The sequence below is a fragment of the Protomyctophum parallelum genome (assembly GCF_964188405.1).
Source record: "Protomyctophum parallelum genome assembly, chromosome: 9".
Classification (NCBI taxonomy): domain Eukaryota; kingdom Metazoa; phylum Chordata; class Actinopteri; order Myctophiformes; family Myctophidae; genus Protomyctophum; species Protomyctophum parallelum.
In genome coordinates, this window is record NC_139706.1 from 25,150,921 (window position 1) to 25,173,172 (window position 22,252).

The following is a 22,252-nucleotide window of genomic DNA, read 5'->3' on the forward strand; positions in this document are numbered from 1 at the left end:
ACATTAAAAAAAGGGTTTTGGAATTGTTCTTGTTTTTTTTTAGGTTTTCTCTCAATTGCACCCAAAAAACATGGGTGCAACACAACTTTTAACATTCAGTAGATTTTCTGTGATCTGGGGTTTTCTGGCTCAAACAGGTGCTCTGATTTGCCGGCAGTAAGTGACATCACTTACTGCAAACCCCATATATGTCAATGAGATTTGCCAGCAGATGTCACTGTTTCACTGTGTTGCCTGTTTTCATTGTAGCTCAAAAGGCCCAAAAAACCCCAAAGAAAACTTCAGACCACAGAAAATCCACTGAATGTTCAAAGTTCAGGTTTTTTGGGTGTAATTGAGGTCATAAAACCTAAAAGAAAAAAGAAAAATAAATGAAAATGAATGTCATAAAACCTTTAATAATGTCTGACATACAGTACATACTGACTGTTCCTGTTTCTCGGAAAGGAGCATGTTTGGCCCTCAGCTCTGAACTCGGTAGAATCTGCACCTGGCTCGCTGATAACAAACTATTGTGATGTGCATGCGAACACGGACTCATTGATGACGCCACACAGGCGGGTGTGGTAAACTAATGACACTGATTGCAGGCATTGAATCAGGTGGCGACTAGAGGACGCCAGTATAAAAGTGACACTTAGACGGTTGTGTGTTGTTGGAGCCCACGTCTAGTGAAGCGGCACTCTGGGTACGGGAGGGGCCGTTCGCAAGTGGTATAGTCTTGCCGACGGTGAAGAGGGGGAGCTAGCTGTCATATCGTAGCAGGAGGGGAGACTACACCTGCGGTCTCCTGTAGTTTAGACAGAGGGGCTTTTAGAGAGTGTGTGCTCACTTTGCTCCTCCATACAATCTGCAACGGACTGAACGTTAACTTGTCCAAGTCACGACGTCCGACACGCATCTCCCCGGGGAGTTGGACGGCGTCACAAGCAAAGACCCCGGGGGAGGGTCCGCCACATGGCGAGTTAAGTACCCAGAGAAATTGTATTGTGTATTGTAGGCTATGTGCATGATTATGTAAGAGACATTGTATTGTGAATACACTGATTATGTAAGAGACATTGTATTGTGAATACACTGATTATTTAAGAGACATTGTATTTATACAGTTTATATAGCTACTTGGTTTTAATGGGGGGTTAATGTGTTACTGTATTCCTATTTTGCATACTATTCGTATTCCATGTATTTATCAAGCATTATAATAAAGGTTGCTATTTGTACATTGTTGTTGTCTGCGGTGCTTCCAGGGCTGACATTTACGTACTATAGAAAACCCACATTTATTACACTGGTGGCAGCGGGGGGATCTATAAAAATGTCAGTCTCTGATCATGGAGCGGGCCCCAGTGACAACAGTGGTGGCCACAGTAACAATTTATCTGCAACTCCACGGCCAGTCTTTATGCCAGAAACATTCACGGGCACGGGACGGGAATGGGCTGATTGGGCTGAACAGTTCGAAATGGCAGCTGATGTTAATAATTGGGATGAATCTCTGAGATTGAAGTTTATGAGCCTACTTTTGTCTGGTCGAGCTCGGGAGGTGTATAGCGGGTTGTCTGCAGCAGCTAAAGCTAACTAGAAAATTCGCAATTTAAAAAAATTGCAGAGTGTGGTTGCCGCAGTGGCTTACATATGCCCCTCCCACTAGTATTGCCAGCCAATTACAATTTCAAGTCACGCCTTAGATCATGCGTAAGTAATTCATGTTTTTGCGACAAACGGTTACATTTCTCGCATTTGCGGCGCCCCCTATGGATGAAAATGGAATTGCTTTTAGAACTTGGTTGATTGAACCACCCCGGACATGTGATTCAAATTTGGGATGGATTGGACATTCCGTTCGTGATTTATGGCATTTTTTGTGATATAGGCCCCTCCTACTAACTTCGGAAGACGATTACGGCCGAACGATACGCACTTTCAAAATTCTGCAGTTCAGTTTTAATTGGATGGGTCCAGAGATCACGTGTGCCGAATTCTGTGAGATTTGGACAAAATCTGTAGGAGGAAAAGCAAAAAGTGTGTTTTGGACAAAATTCAAAATGGCGGAAAATCTATCATGGCGGAAATGGGCGTGGCCTATATGGGGAGATGCGTCATTACGACCTACGGTTCAAGAGTTATAAGCCAAAAGGTAAAGTGGGCTGTTATAGCGCCACCATGAGGCCGACCGATAAAATTTTAGGGTTAAATAATTTTAGGTATAATTATCCCTAAAAGTTTTGTAACTATAGTGATTACAGTCTCCGAGGAACAGATACTTGAATGTGAATTTTTGCCTTTTCCCATTCATGTCAATGGGGAAATTTAAAAATCACTTTCACCTAGAAACTACATTCACACTTTGTTATTCAGCTTACTGTGGAGACACATGCTGGAACTTTTTAGTATTGAGTTTGTGCTTGAAATGTACTGTAATTCGACAATCAATCAATCAATCACTGACCTTGAGCAGTATAAATGACCTTCATAAGATTAGTAAATGACCTTCACCAGTATATATGACCTTCACCAGTATATATGACCTTGACCAGTATAAATGACCTTGACCAGTATAAATGACCTTGACCAGTATGCGGTCCGTGACCATGGACTATAGCCTTTCTCTTTTCCGCGATTTTCACCTTTTTTTTTTCAAATCCTCCGAAATCGAAAAAAAACGACATACTATTGTATGACCTCCGAGACCATGGATTAATGACCTTGACATGTATAAATGACCTTCACCAGTATAAATGACCTTGATCAGTATAAATGACCTTCACCAGTATAAATGACCTTGATCAGTATAAATGACCTTGACCAGTATAAATGACCTTGATCAGTGTAAATTACCTTGACCAGTATAAATTACCTTGACCAGTATGCAGTCCGACACCATAGCCCTTCACTTTTCCGCGATTTTCACCTTTTTTAAAATCCTCAACAATGATGAAGAATCGCGCACTATAGCGCGCCGCTCTAATGACCTCTGAGACCATGGACCAATGAACCATGTAAATACAACACATTGAGCAGGGCACTGCAGGGAGTTGAACCCCGTTCAATGAACCATGTAAATACAACACATTGAGCAGGGCACTGCAGGGAGTTGAACCCCGTTCAATGAACCATGTAAATACAACACATTGAGCAGGGCACTGCAGGGAGTTGAACCCCGTTCCGGTAAACCAGAAGTACGACACCAGTGCCTTAGGTTTTGTGTTGTCCTTTACAGGTCCTTTCGTTGAAATGTAAATTTTACATTTCAAACAGTAAAGTAATGTATAAAGAAGAGAAACACAAAAGCACAAAAATAACATTTTCGAATTACCTTTGCTTTGATTTTTTAAACTTTCTCTTTTGCCGACCTCCCACATTTCATTCGATGATTAACAAAAAACTGTGTTGGATCTGTAAGGATCCATTTGGTTACACGTGCGTGCGTGTGTACATGCTTCGATAACCAGTGTTGGACCTGTAAGGGTCAATTTGGTTACATGTGTTACACTCTCAGAGTTAAAGACCTGTAAGGGTCTATTTGGTTACATGTGTTACACTCTCAGAATGACAGACCTGTAAGGGTCCATTTGGTTACATGTGTTACACTCTCAGACTTACAGACATGGACCAAATGGTCCATTTGGTTACACTAGACCTGTACGTGCCCGTCGGCCACCATATATACTCTCAGAGTTAGAGCTGTAAGGGTCCATTTGGTTACATGTGTTACACTCTCAGAGTTACATTTGGTTAGCGTGTGCATGCACATGTGCGCCCGTGCGTGTGTAGGTGCATGTGTGTGTGCGTGCGTGTGTGCACGCTTCAATGACCACTGTTGGACCCCATGGGGATCAAGGACCTCAGGGAGCCACCCATAATTCACAACGATCACAGCGAACTCTGTTGCGTCACAACTGGTGGCCAACAGTCATAACCAACACCGCCGCCGACCCACAGGAGAATACCATCGCACAGTGGTATCAGACCAACCACAATCAGCCAGCCCTCAAACCAAACCCTTCGACCTAGAAGAACTCGAAACTGCAATGGGAAAGTTGAGCACCTGGGACCTAACGCAAAGACCTGGCTCGTGGGGATACTGAATAAATGCATGGCACAGAAAACCATCCCTTCTGTCTGGAGAAAGGCCAAAGTGGTTGCAATCCCCAAACCTGGCAAAGACCCATCATCCCCAAAGAGCTACCGACCCATTTCCCTCCTCTGCATCACCTACAAGAGAGGCTGCTACTCCAACGCCTCATGCCACTCATAGACACCAAGCTGACTAAAGACCAAGCTGGTTTCCGTCCCGGCCGCTCCTGTGCTGGACAGAGCTCAACCTCACCCAACCTCTGGCTTGCTCAGCTCGCATTCTGAGCTGGCTGGCTTGCCAGAAAGGCTGGTTCTGTTGCTGCAAGGCAGGGCGGAGCAGACTGGGCCAGGCAGACAGAGAGCCAGGCCTCGAGAGAGGCCTGGCTGAGCTGACTGAGCAAGGCTAGTATGGCTGCAGTGGCTGACTGCAAGGGCTGATATGATCTGGCTTGGCAGCCTGACTTTCTACACTGGCTGACTGGCGGAGCTGACTGGCTGCGTTCGCTGACTGGGCAGGCTTGCTGGCTAGCTGGCTTGCTGAGCTCCCTGAGGGAAGCTTTGGGATGGATCTCTAGGGGCATCGGCTTGTGTTGAGCCTTCCAACGGCGTCTACCTTGACCTAAGAAAGAAAGACAGAAAAAGAAAGACACGGTTTTCACAAAGACACAAACCCAACTATGCAGCTTCCACCTGAGGAACCGAGACGCAAAAAAAGAACTGAGCGTCACTTGGGATGGTCACAAACTCTCCAACCATACCCACCCCATGTATCTTGGAGTTACACTGGACAGGACCCTCTTCTTCAAAAAACACCTGGAGAACACAAAAGCCACGGTCAACACCCACAATAACATCCTGTGAAAACTAGTGAACTCCAAGAGGGGCGCAGACCCACAAACAATCCGTGCAACTGCCATGGCCCTGTCTTTCTCTACAGCAGAGTATGCCTGCTCAAGCTGGAGCCGATCACGTCACACCAAATTGGTCGACACAGCCCTAAATGACACCTGTCGCATCAACACGGGATGCGTCAAGACAACACCTGTCCCGTGCCTTTATGCACTAGCCGGCACCTCCCCCCGCACATCAGACAACTGTGTATCGCTCAAGATGAATGGAGAACACAGGAGATAGACAGTGAAGTTGGGAATGAACGAAGGAAAGTCTGGAATGAAATGATAGAGAACACCTCACACACACATAGTTTCCTTTCGTGGCTGTTTACATTCGAGGGTTGCCGGTCCTCTCGAACGGAACAGTTTAACGTCATGCCCAGGACGAAAAGATATAGAGAACACCAACATGACAAATAACAGCAGGAAGGCATGGGCCACAATCCACCGTCTTGGCAAAGACCACACCACCCATAATTCACAACGGTCACAGCAAACTCTATTGCATCACAACTGGTGTAGTTATTGGATGGAGCCCGCACACCACCAAAAATAGAAAAACAACATACTATAGTATGCCCTCCGTGACAATGGACTTTAGCCTTTCGCTTTTCTGCGATTTAACCTTTTTTCAAATCCTCAACAATGATGAAGAATCGTGCACTATAGCGTGCCACTTAATGACCTTGACCAATATCAATGACCTTGAGCAGTATAAATTACCTTCAATAAGACTAGTAAATGACCTTGACCAGTATAAATGACCTTGACAAGTACAAATGACCGTGACCAGTATATGACTGTGACCAGTATACATGACCTTCATGAGACTAGTAAATGACCTTGACCAGTATAAATGACCTTTATAAGACTAGTAAATGATCTTCACCAGTATAAATGACCTTGACCAGTATGCGGTCCGTGACCATGGACTATAGCCTTTTGCTTTTCCTTGATTTTCACCTTTAAAAAATCCTCAACAATGATGAAGAATCGCGCACTATAGCGCGCCGCTCAATGACCTGAGACCATGGACCAATGAATGAAATACAACACATTGAGCAGGGCACTGCAGGGAGTTGAACCCCGTTCCGGTAAACCAGAAGTCCGACACCAGTGCCTTAGTTTTTGTGTTGTTGTTCATTTAAAGGTCCAGGTGTGCATACGCATGTGCGCCTGTGCGTGTGTAGGTGCATGTGTGCATGTGTGTGTGCACGCTTCAATGACCACTGTTGGACCCAATGGCGATCAAGGACCTCAGGGAGCCACCCATAATTCACAACGGTCACAGCAAACTCTGTTGCATCACAACTGGTGGCCAACAGTCGTAACCAACACCGCCGCCGACCCACAGGAGAATACCATCGCACAGTGGTATCAGACCAACCACAATCAGCCAGCCCTCAAACCAAACCATTCGACCTAGAAGAACTCGAAACCCGGAAAAGCAGCAGGGATTGATGACATACTGGCAAAAATTATACAGCACCTGGAACCTAACGCAAAGACCTGGCTCGTGGGGATGCTGAACACATGCATGGCACAGAAAACCATCCCTTCTGTCTGGAGAAAGGTCAAAGTGGTTGCAATCCCCAAACCTGGCAAAGACCCATCATCCTCAAAGAGCTACCGACCCATTTCCCTCCTCTGCATCACCTACAAGAGAGGCTGCTACTCCAACGCCTCATACCACTCATAGACACCAAGCTGACTAAAGACCAAGGTGGTTTCCGTCCCGTCCTGTGCTGGACAGAGCTCAACCTCACCCAACACATTGAGGATGGGTTTGAGGGAAAACAAATAACTGGAGCAGCAACTGGAGGGCGAAGCAAGCACGCAGGCAGCTTGTGCCTGCCTGCGTGCCTGCCTGCCTTCCTGCCTGCCTTCCTCATGTGGAAGCTGCATAGTTGACTTTGTGTGTGTCTTTCTTTTTCTGTCTGTCTTTCTTAGGATGAAGATCAAGGTAGACGCCGTTGGAAGGCTCAACACAAGCCGATGCCCCTAGAGATCCATCCCAAAGCTTCCCTCAGGGAGTCCAGCAAGCCAGCTAGCCAGCAAGCCCGCCCAGTCAGCCAACGCAGCCAGCCAGCTCCGCCAGTCAGCCAGTGTAGAAAGTCAGGCTGACAAGCCAGAGCATATCAGCCCTTGCAGTCCGCCATTGCAGCCATACCAGCCTTGCTCAGTCAGCTCAGCCAGGCCTCTCTCGAGGCCTGGCTCTCTGTCTGCCTGGCCCGGTCTGCCCTGCCCTGCCTTGCAGCAACAGAACCAGCCTTGCTAGCAAGCCAGCCAGCTCAGAATACGAGCTCAGCAAGCCAGCGCAGCTGGCAAGCACGCAGTTAGTCTTAACCAGTTTCAGACAGGCAGGCCAAGGCAGACAGACAGGAAGACCGAGGCGCCTAGGCAGGCAGACAGGCCAGGAAGGCAACAAAGTGCAGGCAGGGGGACTATCCGGCCTAAGGCTGCGCTGCAAGGGTTGGAGCCTGGCCAGCTCCTGCTGATCTCCGCTGAGTGGCTGTGGCTGCACAGTAAGGCTGCAGTAACCTAGTCTGGGCTTGTTGCTGCACTGGCTTGCTCAGCTCGCATTCTGAGCTGGCTGGCTTGCCAGAAAGGCTGGTTCTGTTGCTGCAAGGCAGGGCGGGGCAGACCGGGCCAGGCAGACAGAGAGCCAGGCCTCGAGAGAGGCCTGGCTGAGCTGACTGAGCAAGGCTGGCATGGCTGCAGTGGCTGACTGCAAGGGCTGATATGCTCTGGCTTGGCAGCCTGACTTTCTACACTGGCTGACTGGCGGAGCTGACTGGCTGCGTTCGCTGACTGGGCAGGCTTGCTGGCTAGCTGGCTTGCTGGGCTCCCTGAGGGAAGCTTTGGGATGGATCTCTAGGGGCATCGGCTTGTGTTGAGCCTTCCAACGGCGTCTACCTTGATCTCCGTCCTAAGAAAGAAAGACAGAAAAAGAAAGACACACACAAACCCAACTATGCAGCTTCCACCTGAGGAACCGAGACGCGAAAAAAGAACTGAGCGTCACTTGGGATGGTCACAAACTCTCCAACCATACCCACCCCATGTATCTTGGAGTTACACTGGACAGGACACTCTTCTTCAAAAAACACCTGGAGAACACAAAAGCCACGGTCAACACCCACAATAACATCCTGTGAAAACTAGTGAACTCCAAGAGGGGCGCAGACCCACAAACAATCTGTGCAACTGCCATGGCCCTGTCTTTCTCTACAGCAGAGTATGCCTGCTCAAGCTGGAGCCGATCACGTCACACCAAATTGGTCGACACAGCCCTAAATGACACCTGTCGCATCAACACGGGATGCGTCAAGACAACACCTGTCCCGTGCCTTTATGCGCTAGCCGGCACCTCCCCCCGCACATCAGACGACTGTGTATCGCTCAAGATGAATGGAGAACACAGGAGATAGACAGTGAAGTTGGGAATGAACGAAGGAAAGTCTGGAATGAAATGATAGAGAACACCTCACACACACATAGTTTCCTTTTGTGGCTGTTTACATTCGAGGGTCGCCGGTCCTCTCGAACGGAACAGTTTAACGTCATGCCCAGGACGAAAAGATATAGAGAACACCAACATGACAAATAACAGCAGGAAGGCATGGGCCACAATCCACCGTCTTGGCAAAGACCACACCACCCATAATTCACAACGGTCACAGCAAACTCTATTGCATCACAACTGGTGTAGTTATTGGATGGAGCCCGCACACCACCAAAAAATGAAAAACAACATACTATAGTATGCCCTCCGTGACCATGGACTTTAGCCTTTCGCTTTTCTGCGATTTAACCTTTTTTCAAATCCTCAACAATGATGAAGAATCGCGCACTATAGCGTGCCACTTAATGACCTTGACCAATATCAATGACCTTGAGCAGTATAAATTACCTTCAATAAGGCTAGTAAATGACCTTGACCAGTATAAATGACCTTGACAAGTACAAATGACCTTGACCAGTATAAATGACCTTCACCAGTAGAAATGACCGTGACCAGTATATGACTGTGACCAGTATAAATTACCTTCATGAGACTAGTAAATGACCTTGACCAGTGTAAATGACCTTTACAAGACTAGTAAATGATCTTCCCCAGTATAAATGACCTTGACCAGTATGCGGTCCGTGACCATGGACTATAGCCTTTTGCTTTTCCTTGATTTTCACCTTTAAAAAATCCTCAACAATGATGAAGAATCGCGCACAATAGCGCGCCGCTCAATGACCTGAGACCATGGACCAATGAATGAAATACAACACATTGAGCAGGGCACTGCAGGGAGTTGAACCCCGTTCCGGTAAACCAGAAGTCCGACACCAGTGCCTTAGTTTTTGTGTTGTTGTTCATTTAAAGGTCCAGGTGTGCATACGCATGTGCGCCTGTGCGTGTGTAGGTGCATGTGTGCATGTGTGTGTGCACGCTTCACCACTGTTGGACCCCATGGGGATCAAGGACCTCAGGGAGCCACCCATAATTCACAACGGTCACAGCGAACTCTGTTGCATCACAACTGGTGGCCAACAGTCGTAACCAACACCGCCGCCGACCCAAAGGAGAATACAATCGCACAGTGGTATCAGACCAACCACAATCAGCCAGCTCTCAAACCAAACCCTTCGACCTAGAAGAACTCGAAACTGCAATGGGAAAGTTGAAACCCGGAAAAGCAGCAGGGATTGATGACATACTGGCAGAAATGATACAGCACCTGGAACCTAACGCAAAGACCTGGCTCGTGGGGATGCTGAACACATGCATGGCACAGAAAACCATCCCTTCTGTCTGGAGAAAGGCCAAAGTGGTTGCAATCCCCAAACCTGGCAAAGACCCATCATCCTCAAAGAGCTACCGACCCATTTCCCTCCTCTGCATCACCTACAAGAGAGGCTGCTACTCCAACGCCTCATACCACTCATAGACACCAAGCTGACTAAAGACCAAGGTGGTTTCCGTCCCGTCCTGTGCTGGACAGAGCTCAACCTCACCCAACACATTGAGGATGGGTTTGAGAGAAAACAAATAACTGGAGCAGCAACTGGAGGGCGAAGCAAGCACGCAGGCAGCTTGTGCCTGCGTGCCTGCCTTCCTCATGTGGAAGCTGCATAGTTGACTTTGTGTGTGTCTTTCTTTTTCTGTCTGTCTTTCTTAGGATGAAGATCAAGGTAGACGCCGTTGGAAGGCTCAACACAAGCCGATGCCCCTAGAGATCCATCCCAAAGCTTCCCTCAGGGAGTCCAGCAAGCCAGCTAGCCAGCAAGCCCGCCCAGTCAGCCAACGCAGCCAGCCAGCTCCGCCAGTCAGCCAGTGTAGAAAGTCAGGCTGACAAGCCAGAGCATATCAGCCCTTGCAGTCCGCCATTGCAGCCATACCAGCCTTGCTCAGTCAGCTCAGCCAGGCCTCTCTCGAGGCCTGGCTCTCTGTCTGCCTGGCCCGGTCTGCCCTGCCCTGCCTTGCAGCAACAGAACCAGCCTTGCTAGCAAGCCAGCCAGCTCAGAATACGAGCTCAGCAAGCCAGCGCAGCTGGCAAGCACGCAGTTAGTCTTAACCAGTTTCAGACAGGCAGGCCAAGGCAGACAGACAGGAAGACCGAGGCGCCTAGGCAGGCAGACAGGCCAGGAAGGCAACAAAGTGCAGGCAGGGGGACTATCCGGCCTAAGGCTGCGCTGCAAGGGTTGGAGCCTGGCCAGCTCCTGCTGATCTCCGCTGAGTGGCTGTGGCTGCACAGTAAGGCTGCAGTAACCTAGTCTGGGCTTGTTGCTGCACTGGCTTGCTCAGCTCGCATTCTGAGCTGGCTGGCTTGCCAGAAAGGCTGGTTCTGTTGCTGCAAGGCAGGGCGGGGCAGACCGGGCCAGGCAGACAGAGAGCCAGGCCTCGAGAGAGGCCTGGCTGAGCTGACTGAGCAAGGCTGGCATGGCTGCAGTGGCTGACTGCAAGGGCTGATATGCTCTGGCTTGGCAGCCTGACTTTCTACACTGGCTGACTGGCGGAGCTGACTGGCTGCGTTCGCTGACTGGGCAGGCTTGCTGGCTAGCTGGCTTGCTGGGCTCCCTGAGGGAAGCTTTGGGATGGATCTCTAGGGGCATCGGCTTGTGTTGAGCCTTCCAACGGCGTCTACCTTGATCTCCGTCCTAAGAAAGAAAGACAGAAAAAGAAAGACACACACAAACCCAACTATGCAGCTTCCACCTGAGGAACCGAGACGCGAAAAAAGAACTGAGCGTCACTTGGGATGGTCACAAACTCTCCAACCATACCCACCCCATGTATCTTGGAGTTACACTGGACAGGACACTCTTCTTCAAAAAACACCTGGAGAACACAAAAGCCACGGTCAACACCCACAATAACATCCTGTGAAAACTAGTGAACTCCAAGAGGGGCGCAGACCCACAAACAATCTGTGCAACTGCCATGGCCCTGTCTTTCTCTACAGCAGAGTATGCCTGCTCAAGCTGGAGCCGATCACGTCACACCAAATTGGTCGACACAGCCCTAAATGACACCTGTCGCATCAACACGGGATGCGTCAAGACAACACCTGTCCCGTGCCTTTATGCGCTAGCCGGCACCTCCCCCCGCACATCAGACGACTGTGTATCGCTCAAGATGAATGGAGAACACAGGAGATAGACAGTGAAGTTGGGAATGAACGAAGGAAAGTCTGGAATGAAATGATAGAGAACACCTCACACACACATAGTTTCCTTTTGTGGCTGTTTACATTCGAGGGTCGCCGGTCCTCTCGAACGGAACAGTTTAACGTCATGCCCAGGACGAAAAGATATAGAGAACACCAACATGACAAATAACAGCAGGAAGGCATGGGCCACAATCCACCGTCTTGGCAAAGACCACACCACCCATAATTCACAACGGTCACAGCAAACTCTATTGCATCACAACTGGTGTAGTTATTGGATGGAGCCCGCACACCACCAAAAAATGAAAAACAACATACTATAGTATGCCCTCCGTGACCATGGACTTTAGCCTTTCGCTTTTCTGCGATTTAACCTTTTTTCAAATCCTCAACAATGATGAAGAATCGCGCACTATAGCGTGCCACTTAATGACCTTGACCAATATCAATGACCTTGAGCAGTATAAATTACCTTCAATAAGGCTAGTAAATGACCTTGACCAGTATAAATGACCTTGACAAGTACAAATGACCTTGACCAGTATAAATGACCTTCACCAGTAGAAATGACCGTGACCAGTATATGACTGTGACCAGTATAAATTACCTTCATGAGACTAGTAAATGACCTTGACCAGTGTAAATGACCTTTACAAGACTAGTAAATGATCTTCCCCAGTATAAATGACCTTGACCAGTATGCGGTCCGTGACCATGGACTATAGCCTTTTGCTTTTCCTTGATTTTCACCTTTAAAAAATCCTCAACAATGATGAAGAATCGCGCACAATAGCGCGCCGCTCAATGACCTGAGACCATGGACCAATGAATGAAATACAACACATTGAGCAGGGCACTGCAGGGAGTTGAACCCCGTTCCGGTAAACCAGAAGTCCGACACCAGTGCCTTAGTTTTTGTGTTGTTGTTCATTTAAAGGTCCAGGTGTGCATACGCATGTGCGCCTGTGCGTGTGTAGGTGCATGTGTGCATGTGTGTGTGCACGCTTCACCACTGTTGGACCCCATGGGGATCAAGGACCTCAGGGAGCCACCCATAATTCACAACGGTCACAGCGAACTCTGTTGCATCACAACTGGTGGCCAACAGTCGTAACCAACACCGCCGCCGACCCAAAGGAGAATACAATCGCACAGTGGTATCAGACCAACCACAATCAGCCAGCTCTCAAACCAAACCCTTTGACCTAGAAGAACTCGAAACTGCAATGGGAAAGTTGAAACCCGGAAAAGCAGCAGGGATTGATGACATACTGGCAGAAATGATACAGCACCTGGAACCTAACGCAAAGACCTGGTTCGTGGGGATGCTGAACACATGCATGGCACAGAAAACCATCCCTTCTGTCTGGAGAAAGGCCAAAGTGGTTGCAATCCCCAAACCTGGCAAAGACCCATCATCCTCAAAGAGCTACCGACCCATTTCCCTCCTCTGCATCACCTACAAGAGAGGCTGCTACTCCAACGCCTCATACCACTCATAGACACCAAGCTGACTAAAGACCAAGGTGGTTTCCGTCCCGTCCTGTGCTGGACAGAGCTCAACCTCACCCAACACATTGAGGATGGGTTTGAGAGAAAACAAATAACTGGAGCAGCAACTGGAGGGCGAAGCAAGCACGCAGGCAGCTTGTGCCTGCGTGCCTGCCTTCCTGCCTGCCTTCCTCATGTGGAAGCTGCATAGTTGACTTTGTGTGTGTCTTTCTTTTTCTGTCTGTCTTTCTTAGGATGAAGATCAAGGTAGACGCCGTTGGAAGGCTCAACACAAGCCGATGCCCCTAGAGATCCATCCCAAAGCTTCCCTCAGGGAGTCCAGCAAGCCAGCTAGCCAGCAAGCCCGCCCAGTCAGCCAACGCAGCCAGCCAGCTCCGCCAGTCAGCCAGTGTAGAAAGTCAGGCTGACAAGCCAGAGCATATCAGCCCTTGCAGTCCGCCATTGCAGCCATACCAGCCTTGCTCAGTCAGCTCAGCCAGGCCTCTCTCGAGGCCTGGCTCTCTGTCTGCCTGGCCCGGTCTGCCCTGCCCTGCCTTGCAGCAACAGAACCAGCCTTGCTAGCAAGCCAGCCAGCTCAGAATACGAGCTCAGCAAGCCAGCGCAGCTGGCAAGCACGCAGTTAGTCTTAACCAGTTTCAGACAGGCAGGCCAAGGCAGACAGACAGGAAGACCGAGGCGCCTAGGCAGGCAGACAGGCCAGGAAGGCAACAAAGTGCAGGCAGGGGGACTATCCGGCCTAAGGCTGCGCTGCAAGGGTTGGAGCCTGGCCAGCTCCTGCTGATCTCCGCTGAGTGGCTGTGGCTGCACAGTAAGGCTGCAGTAACCTAGTCTGGGCTTGTTGCTGCACTGGCTTGCTCAGCTCGCATTCTGAGCTGGCTGGCTTGCCAGAAAGGCTGGTTCTGTTGCTGCAAGGCAGGGCGGGGCAGACCGGGCCAGGCAGACAGAGAGCCAGGCCTCGAGAGAGGCCTGGCTGAGCTGACTGAGCAAGGCTGGCATGGCTGCAGTGGCTGACTGCAAGGGCTGATATGCTCTGGCTTGGCAGCCTGACTTTCTACACTGGCTGACTGGCGGAGCTGACTGGCTGCGTTCGCTGACTGGGCAGGCTTGCTGGCTAGCTGGCTTGCTGGGCTCCCTGAGGGAAGCTTTGGGATGGATCTCTAGGGGCATCGGCTTGTGTTGAGCCTTCCAACGGCGTCTACCTTGATCTCCGTCCTAAGAAAGAAAGACAGAAAAAGAAAGACACACACAAACCCAACTATGCAGCTTCCACCTGAGGAACCGAGACGCGAAAAAAGAACTGAGCGTCACTTGGGATGGTCACAAACTCTCCAACCATACCCACCCCATGTATCTTGGAGTTACACTGGACAGGACACTCTTCTTCAAAAAACACCTGGAGAACACAAAAGCCACGGTCAACACCCACAATAACATCCTGTGAAAACTAGTGAACTCCAAGAGGGGCGCAGACCCACAAACAATCTGTGCAACTGCCATGGCCCTGTCTTTCTCTACAGCAGAGTATGCCTGCTCAAGCTGGAGCCGATCACGTCACACCAAATTGGTCGACACAGCCCTAAATGACACCTGTCGCATCAACACGGGATGCGTCAAGACAACACCTGTCCCGTGCCTTTATGCGCTAGCCGGCACCTCCCCCCGCACATCAGACGACTGTGTATCGCTCAAGATGAATGGAGAACACAGGAGATAGACAGTGAAGTTGGGAATGAACGAAGGAAAGTCTGGAATGAAATGATAGAGAACACCTCACACACACATAGTTTCCTTTTGTGGCTGTTTACATTCGAGGGTCGCCGGTCCTCTCGAACGGAACAGTTTAACGTCATGCCCAGGACGAAAAGATATAGAGAACACCAACATGACAAATAACAGCAGGAAGGCATGGGCCACAATCCACCGTCTTGGCAAAGACCACACCACCCATAATTCACAACGGTCACAGCAAACTCTATTGCATCACAACTGGTGTAGTTATTGGATGGAGCCCGCACACCACCAAAAAATGAAAAACAACATACTATAGTATGCCCTCCGTGACCATGGACTTTAGCCTTTCGCTTTTCTGCGATTTAACCTTTTTTCAAATCCTCAACAATGATGAAGAATCGCGCACTATAGCGTGCCACTTAATGACCTTGACCAATATCAATGACCTTGATCAGTATAAATTACCATCAATAAGGCTAGTAAATGACCTTGACCAGTATAAATGACCTTGACAAGTACAAATGACCTTGACCAGTATAAATGACCTTCACCAGTAGAAATGACCGTGACCAGTATATGACTGTGACCAGTATAAATTACCTTCATGAGACTAGTAAATGACCTTGACCAGTGTAAATGACCTTTACAAGACTAGTAAATGATCTTCCCCAGTATAAATGACCTTGACCAGTATGCGGTCCGTGACCATGGACTATAGCCTTTTGCTTTTCCTTGATTTTCACCTTTAAAAAATCCTCAACAATGATGAAGAATCGCGCACAATAGCGCGCCGCTCAATGACCTGAGACCATGGACCAATGAATGAAATACAACACATTTGAGCAGGGCACTGCAGGGAGTTGAACCCCGTTCCGGTAAACCAGAAGTCCGACACCACACACCAGTGCCTTAGTTTTTGTGTTGTTGTTCATTTAAAGGTCCAGGTGTGCATACGCATGTGCGCCTGTGCGTGTGTAGGTGCATGTGTGCATGTGTGTGTGCACGCTTCACCACTGTTGGACCCCATGGGGATCAAGGACCTCAGGGAGCCACCCATAATTCACAACGGTCACAGCGAACTCTGTTGCATCACAACTGGTGGCCAACAGTCGTAACCAACACCGCCGCCGACCCAAAGGAGAATACAATCGCACAGTGGTATCAGACCAACCACAATCAGCCAGCTCTCAAACCAAACCCTTCGACCTAGAAGAACTCGAAACTGCAATGGGAAAGTTGAAACCCGGAAAAGCAGCAGGGATTGATGACATACTGGCAGAAATGATACAGCACCTGGAACCTAACGCAAAGACCTGGCTCGTGGGGATGCTGAACACATGCATGGCACAGAAAACCATCCCTTCTGTCTGGAGAAAGGCCAAAGTGGTTGCAATCCCCAAACCTGGCAAAGACCCATCATCCTCAAAGAGCTACCGACCCATTTCCCTCCTCTGCATCACCTACAAGAGAGGCTGCTACTCCAACGCCTCATACCACTCATAGACACCAAGCTGACTAAAGACCAAGGTGGTTTCCGTCCCGTCCTGTGCTGGACAGAGCTCAACCTCACCCAACACATTGAGGATGGGTTTGAGAGAAAACAAATAACTGGAGCAGCAACTGGAGGGCGAAGCAAGCACGCAGGCAGCTTGTGCCTGCGTGCCTGCCTTCCTGCCTGCCTTCCTCATGTGGAAGCTGCATAGTTGACTTTGTGTGTGTCTTTCTTTTTCTGTCTGTCTTTCTTAGGATGAAGATCAAGGTAGACGCCGTTGGAAGGCTCAACACAAGCCGATGCCCCTAGAGATCCATCCCAAAGCTTCCCTCAGGGAGTCCAGCAAGCCAGCTAGCCAGCAAGCCCGCCCAGTCAGCCAACGCAGCCAGCCAGCTCCGCCAGTCAGCCAGTGTAGAAAGTCAGGCTGACAAGCCAGAGCATATCAGCCCTTGCAGTCCGCCATTGCAGCCATACCAGCCTTGCTCAGTCAGCTCAGCCAGGCCTCTCTCGAGGCCTGGCTCTCTGTCTGCCTGGCCCGGTCTGCCCTGCCCTGCCTTGCAGCAACAGAACCAGCCTTGCTAGCAAGCCAGCCAGCTCAGAATACGAGCTCAGCAAGCCAGCGCAGCTGGCAAGCACGCAGTTAGTCTTAACCAGTTTCAGACAGGCAGGCCAAGGCAGACAGACAGGAAGACCGAGGCGCCTAGGCAGGCAGACAGGCCAGGAAGGCAACAAAGTGCAGGCAGGGGGACTATCCGGCCTAAGGCTGCGCTGCAAGGGTTGGAGCCTGGCCAGCTCCTGCTGATCTCCGCTGAGTGGCTGTGGCTGCACAGTAAGGCTGCAGTAACCTAGTCTGGGCTTGTTGCTGCACTGGCTTGCTCAGCTCGCATTCTGAGCTGGCTGGCTTGCCAGAAAGGCTGGTTCTGTTGCTGCAAAGCAGGGCGGGGCAGACCGGGCCAGGCAGACAGAGAGCCAGGCCTCGAGAGAGGCCTGGCTGAGCTGACTGAGCAAGGCTGGCATGGCTGCAGTGGCTGACTGCAAGGGCTGATATGCTCTGGCTTGGCAGCCTGACTATCTACACTGGCTGACTGGCGGAGCTGACTGGCTGCGTTCACTGACTGGGCAGGCTTGCTGGCTAGCTGGCATGCTGGGCTCCCTGAGGGAAGCTTTGGGATGGATCTCTAGGGGCACCGGCTTGTGTTGAGCCTTCCAACGGCGTCTACCTTGATCTCCGTCCTAAGAAAGAAAGACAGAAAAAGAAAGACACACAAACCCAACTATGCAGCTTCCACCTGAGGAACCGAGACGCGAAAAAAGAACTGAGCGTCACTTGGGATGGTCACAAACTCTCCAACCATACCCACCCCATGTATCTTGGAGTTACACTGGACAGGACACTCTTCTTCAAAAAACACCTGGAGAACACAAAAGCCACGGTCAACACCCACAATAACATCCTGTGAAAACTAGTGAAATCCAAGAGGGGCGCAGACCCACAAACAATCTGTGCAACTGCCATGGCCCTGTCTTTCTCTACAGCAGAGTATGCCTGCTCAAGCTGGAGCCGATCACGTCACACCAAATTGGTCGACACAGCCCTAAATGACACCTGTCGCATCAACACGGGATGCGTCAAGACAACACCTGTCCCGTGCCTTTATGCGCTAGCCGGCACCTCCCCCCGCACATCAGACGACTGTGTATCGCTCAAGATGAATGGAGAACACAGGAGATAGACAGTGAAGTTGGGAATGAACGAAGGAAAGTCTGGAATTAAATGATAGAGAACACCTCACACACACATAGTTTCCTTTTGTGGCTGTTTACATTCGAGGGTCGCCGGTCCTCTCGAACGGAACAGTTTAACGTCATGCCCAGGACGAAAAGATATAGAGAACACCAACATGACAAATAACAGCAGGAAGGCATGGGCCACAATCCACCGTCTTGGCAAAGACCACACCACCCATAATTCACAACGGTCACAGCAAACTCTATTGCGTCACAACTGGTGTAGTTATTGGATGGAGATGAAGAATCGCGCACTATAGCGCGCCGCTCAATGACCTGAGACCATGGACCAATGAATGAAATACAACACATTGAGCAGGGCACTGCAGGGAGTTGAACCCCGTTCCGGTAAACCAGAAGTCCGACACCAGCGCCTTAGTTTTTGTGTTGTTGTTCATTTAAAGGTCCATGTGTGCATGTGTGTGTGCACGCTTCAATGGCCACTGTTGGACCCCATGGGGATCAAGGACCTCAGGGAGCCACCCATAATTCACAACGGTCACAGCGAACTCTGTTGCATCACAACTGGTGGCCAACAGTCGTAACCAACACCGCCGCCAACACACAGGAGATTACCATTGCACAGTGGCATCAGACCAACCACAATCAGCCAGCCCTCAAACCAAACCCTTCGACCTAGAAGAACTCGAAACCGCAATGGGAAAGTTGAAACCCGGAAAAGCAGCAGGGATTGATGACATACTGGCAGAAATTATACAGCACCTGGAACCTAACGCAAACACCTGGCTCGTAGGGATGCTGAATACATGCATGGCACAGAAAACCATCCCTTCTGTCTGGAGAAAGGCCAAAGTGGTTGCAATCCCCAAACCTGGCAAAGACCCATCATCCCCAAAGAGCTACCGACCCATTTCCCTCCTCTGCATCACCTACAAGAGAGGCTGCTACTCCTGTTTACATTTGAGGGTCGCCGGTCCTCTCGAACGGAACAGTTTAACGTCATGCCCAGGACGAAAAGATATAGAGAACACCAACATGACAAATAACAGCAGGAAGGCATGAGCCACAATCCACCGTCTTGGCAAAGACCACACCACCCATAATTCACAACAGTCACAGCAAACTATGTTGCAACACAACTGGTGTAGGTATTGGATGGAGCCCGCACATCACAGGTATAAAAAAAACGTTCTGTATTGAAATACTGACAACGTTTCGATCTATTTGATCTTCATCAGGTCATGTGTACACAAAACATACACTTTTATACTAAGGGAGTGCCCCCATCAACCAATCAAAACACCACATTTTGGTGCCCCTCCCATCACTGCAGGTGTGACACGTCAACCCTGAGTGAGTAGGTGGGGACCCAGACATATTGATGTAAATATAGTCTGTTCAGAAATGTTAGTGCCTCTCATAGAGCTTGTAGGTGATGCAGGAGGGAAATGGGTCGGTAGCTCTTCGGGGATAATGGGTCTTTGCCAGGTTTATGGATTGCAACCACTTTGGCCTTTCTCCAGACAGAAGGGATGGTTTTCTGTGCTATGCATGTGTTCAGCATCCCCACAAGCCAGGTCCTTGCGTTAGGTCCCAGGTGCTGTATCATTTCTGCCAGTATGCCATCAATCCCTGCTGCTTTTCCGGGTTTCAACTTTCCCATTGCAGTTTCACGTTCTTCTAAGTCGAAGGGTTTGGTTTGAGGGCTGGCTGATTGTGGTTGGTCTGATACCACTGTGCGATGGTATTCTATGTGAGTCGGTGGCGGTGTTGGTTACAACTGTTGGCCACCAGTTGTGACCAAGACCGCCACCGACCCACAGGAGAATACCATTGCACAGTGGTATCAGACCAAGCACAAATCAGCCAGCCCTCAAACCAAACCCTTCGACCTAGAAGAACTTGAAACTGCAATGGGAAAGTTGAAACCCGGAAAAGCAGCAGAGATTGATGACCTACTGGCAGAAATGTTACAGCACCTGGGACCCAACACAAAGACCTGGCTTGTGGGGATGCTGAACACATGCATAGCACAGAAAACCATCCCTTCTGTCTGGGAAAAGGCCAAAGTGGTTGCAATCCTTAAACCTGGCAAAGACCCATTATCCACAAAGAGCTACCGACCCATTTCCCTCTGCATCACCTACAAGGCTATATGAGAAGCTGCTACTCCAACGCCTCGTTGCCACTCATAGATACCAAGCTGACTAAAGACCAAGCTGGTTTCCGTCCCAGCCGCTCCTGTGCTGGACAGAGCTCAACCTCACCCAACACATTGAGGATGGGTTTGAGGGGAAACAAATAACTGGAGCAGCATTCAGAGATCTCTCTGCTGCCTACGACACTGTCCAACACCGCACAATGGTCAGGAAAAGCCTCCTCAACAACAGGCGCTTCTATGTCCACTTAAATGACCAGAGGAGTAAATGGAAAGCCCAAAAGAACGGCCTCCCACAAGGTAGTGTGCTCGCCCCCCTCCTTTTCAATATCTACACAAACGACCAGCCACTACCCAATGCCTAATGCCAGCATTTCATCTACGCCGACAACCTCTGCATTACGACCCAACAAGCAGACTTCCAGAAGATTGAGTCTGTCCTTGAAAGTGCCCTCCAAGAAATGTCAAGCTACTACAATACAACCACCTGAAACCCAACCCATAGAGAACACCTCACACACACATAATTTCCTTTCGTGGCCGTTTACATTCGAGGGTCGCTGGTACTCTCGAACGGAACAGTTTAACGTCATGCCCAGGACGAAAAGATATAGAGAACACCAACATGACAAATAACAGCAGGAAGGCATGAGCCACAATCCACCGTCTTGGCAAAAACCACACCACCCATAATTCACAACGGTCACAGCAAACTCTGTTGCATCACAACTGGTGTAGGTATTGGATGGAGCCCGCACTTCACAGGTATAAAAAAAACGTTCTGTATTGAAATACTGACAACGTTTCGATCTATTTGATCTTCATCAGGTCATGTGTACACAAAACATACACTTTTATACTAAGGGAGTGCCCCCATCAACCAATCAAAACACCACATTTTGGTACCCCTCCCATCACTGCAGGTGTGACACGTCAACCCTGAGTGAGTAGGTGGGGACCCAGACATATTGATGTAAATATAGTCTGTTCAGAAATGTTAGTGCCTCTCATAGAGCTTGTAGGTGATGCAGGAGGGAAATGGGTCGGTAGCTCTTCGGGGATAATGGGTCTTTGCCAGGTTTAGGGATTGCAACCACTTCGGCCTTTTTCCAAACAGAAGGGATGGTTTTCTGTGCTATGCATGTGTTCAGCATCCCCACAAGCCAGGTCCTTGCGTTAGGTCCCAGGTGCTGTATCATTTCTGCCAGTATGCCATCAATCCCTGCTGCTTTTCCGGGTTTCAACTTTCCCATTGCAGTTTCACGTTCTTCTAAGTCGAAGGGTTTGGTTTGAGGGCTGGCTGATTGTGGTTGGTCTGATACCACTGTGCGATGGTATTCTATGTGAGTCGGTGGCGGTGTTGGTTACAACTGTTGGCCACCAGTTGTGACCAAGACCGCCACCGACCCACAGGAGAATACCATTGCGCAGTGGTATCAGACCAAGCACAATCAGCCAGCCCTCAAACCAAACCCTTCGACCTAGAAGAACTTGAAACTGCAATGGGAAAGTTGAAACCCGGAAAAGCAGCAGGGATTGATGACATACTGGCAGAAATTATACAGCACCTGGAACCTAACGCAAACACCTGGCTCGTAGGGATGCTGAATACATGCATGGCACAGAAAACCATCCCTTCTGTCTGGAGAAAGGCCAAAGTGGTTGCAATCCCCAAACCTGGCAAAGACCCATCATCCCCAAAGAGCTACCGACCCATTTCCCTCCTCTGCATCACCTACAAGAGAGGCTGCTACTCCTGTTTACATTTGAGGGTCGCCGGTCCTCTCGAACGGAACAGTTTAACGTCATGCCCAGGACGAAAAGATATAGAGAACACCAACATGACAAATAACAGCAGGAAGGCATGAGCCACAATCCACCGTCTTGGCAAAGACCACACCACCCATAATTCACAACAGTCACAGCAAACTATGTTGCAACACAACTGGTGTAGGTATTGGATGGAGCCCGC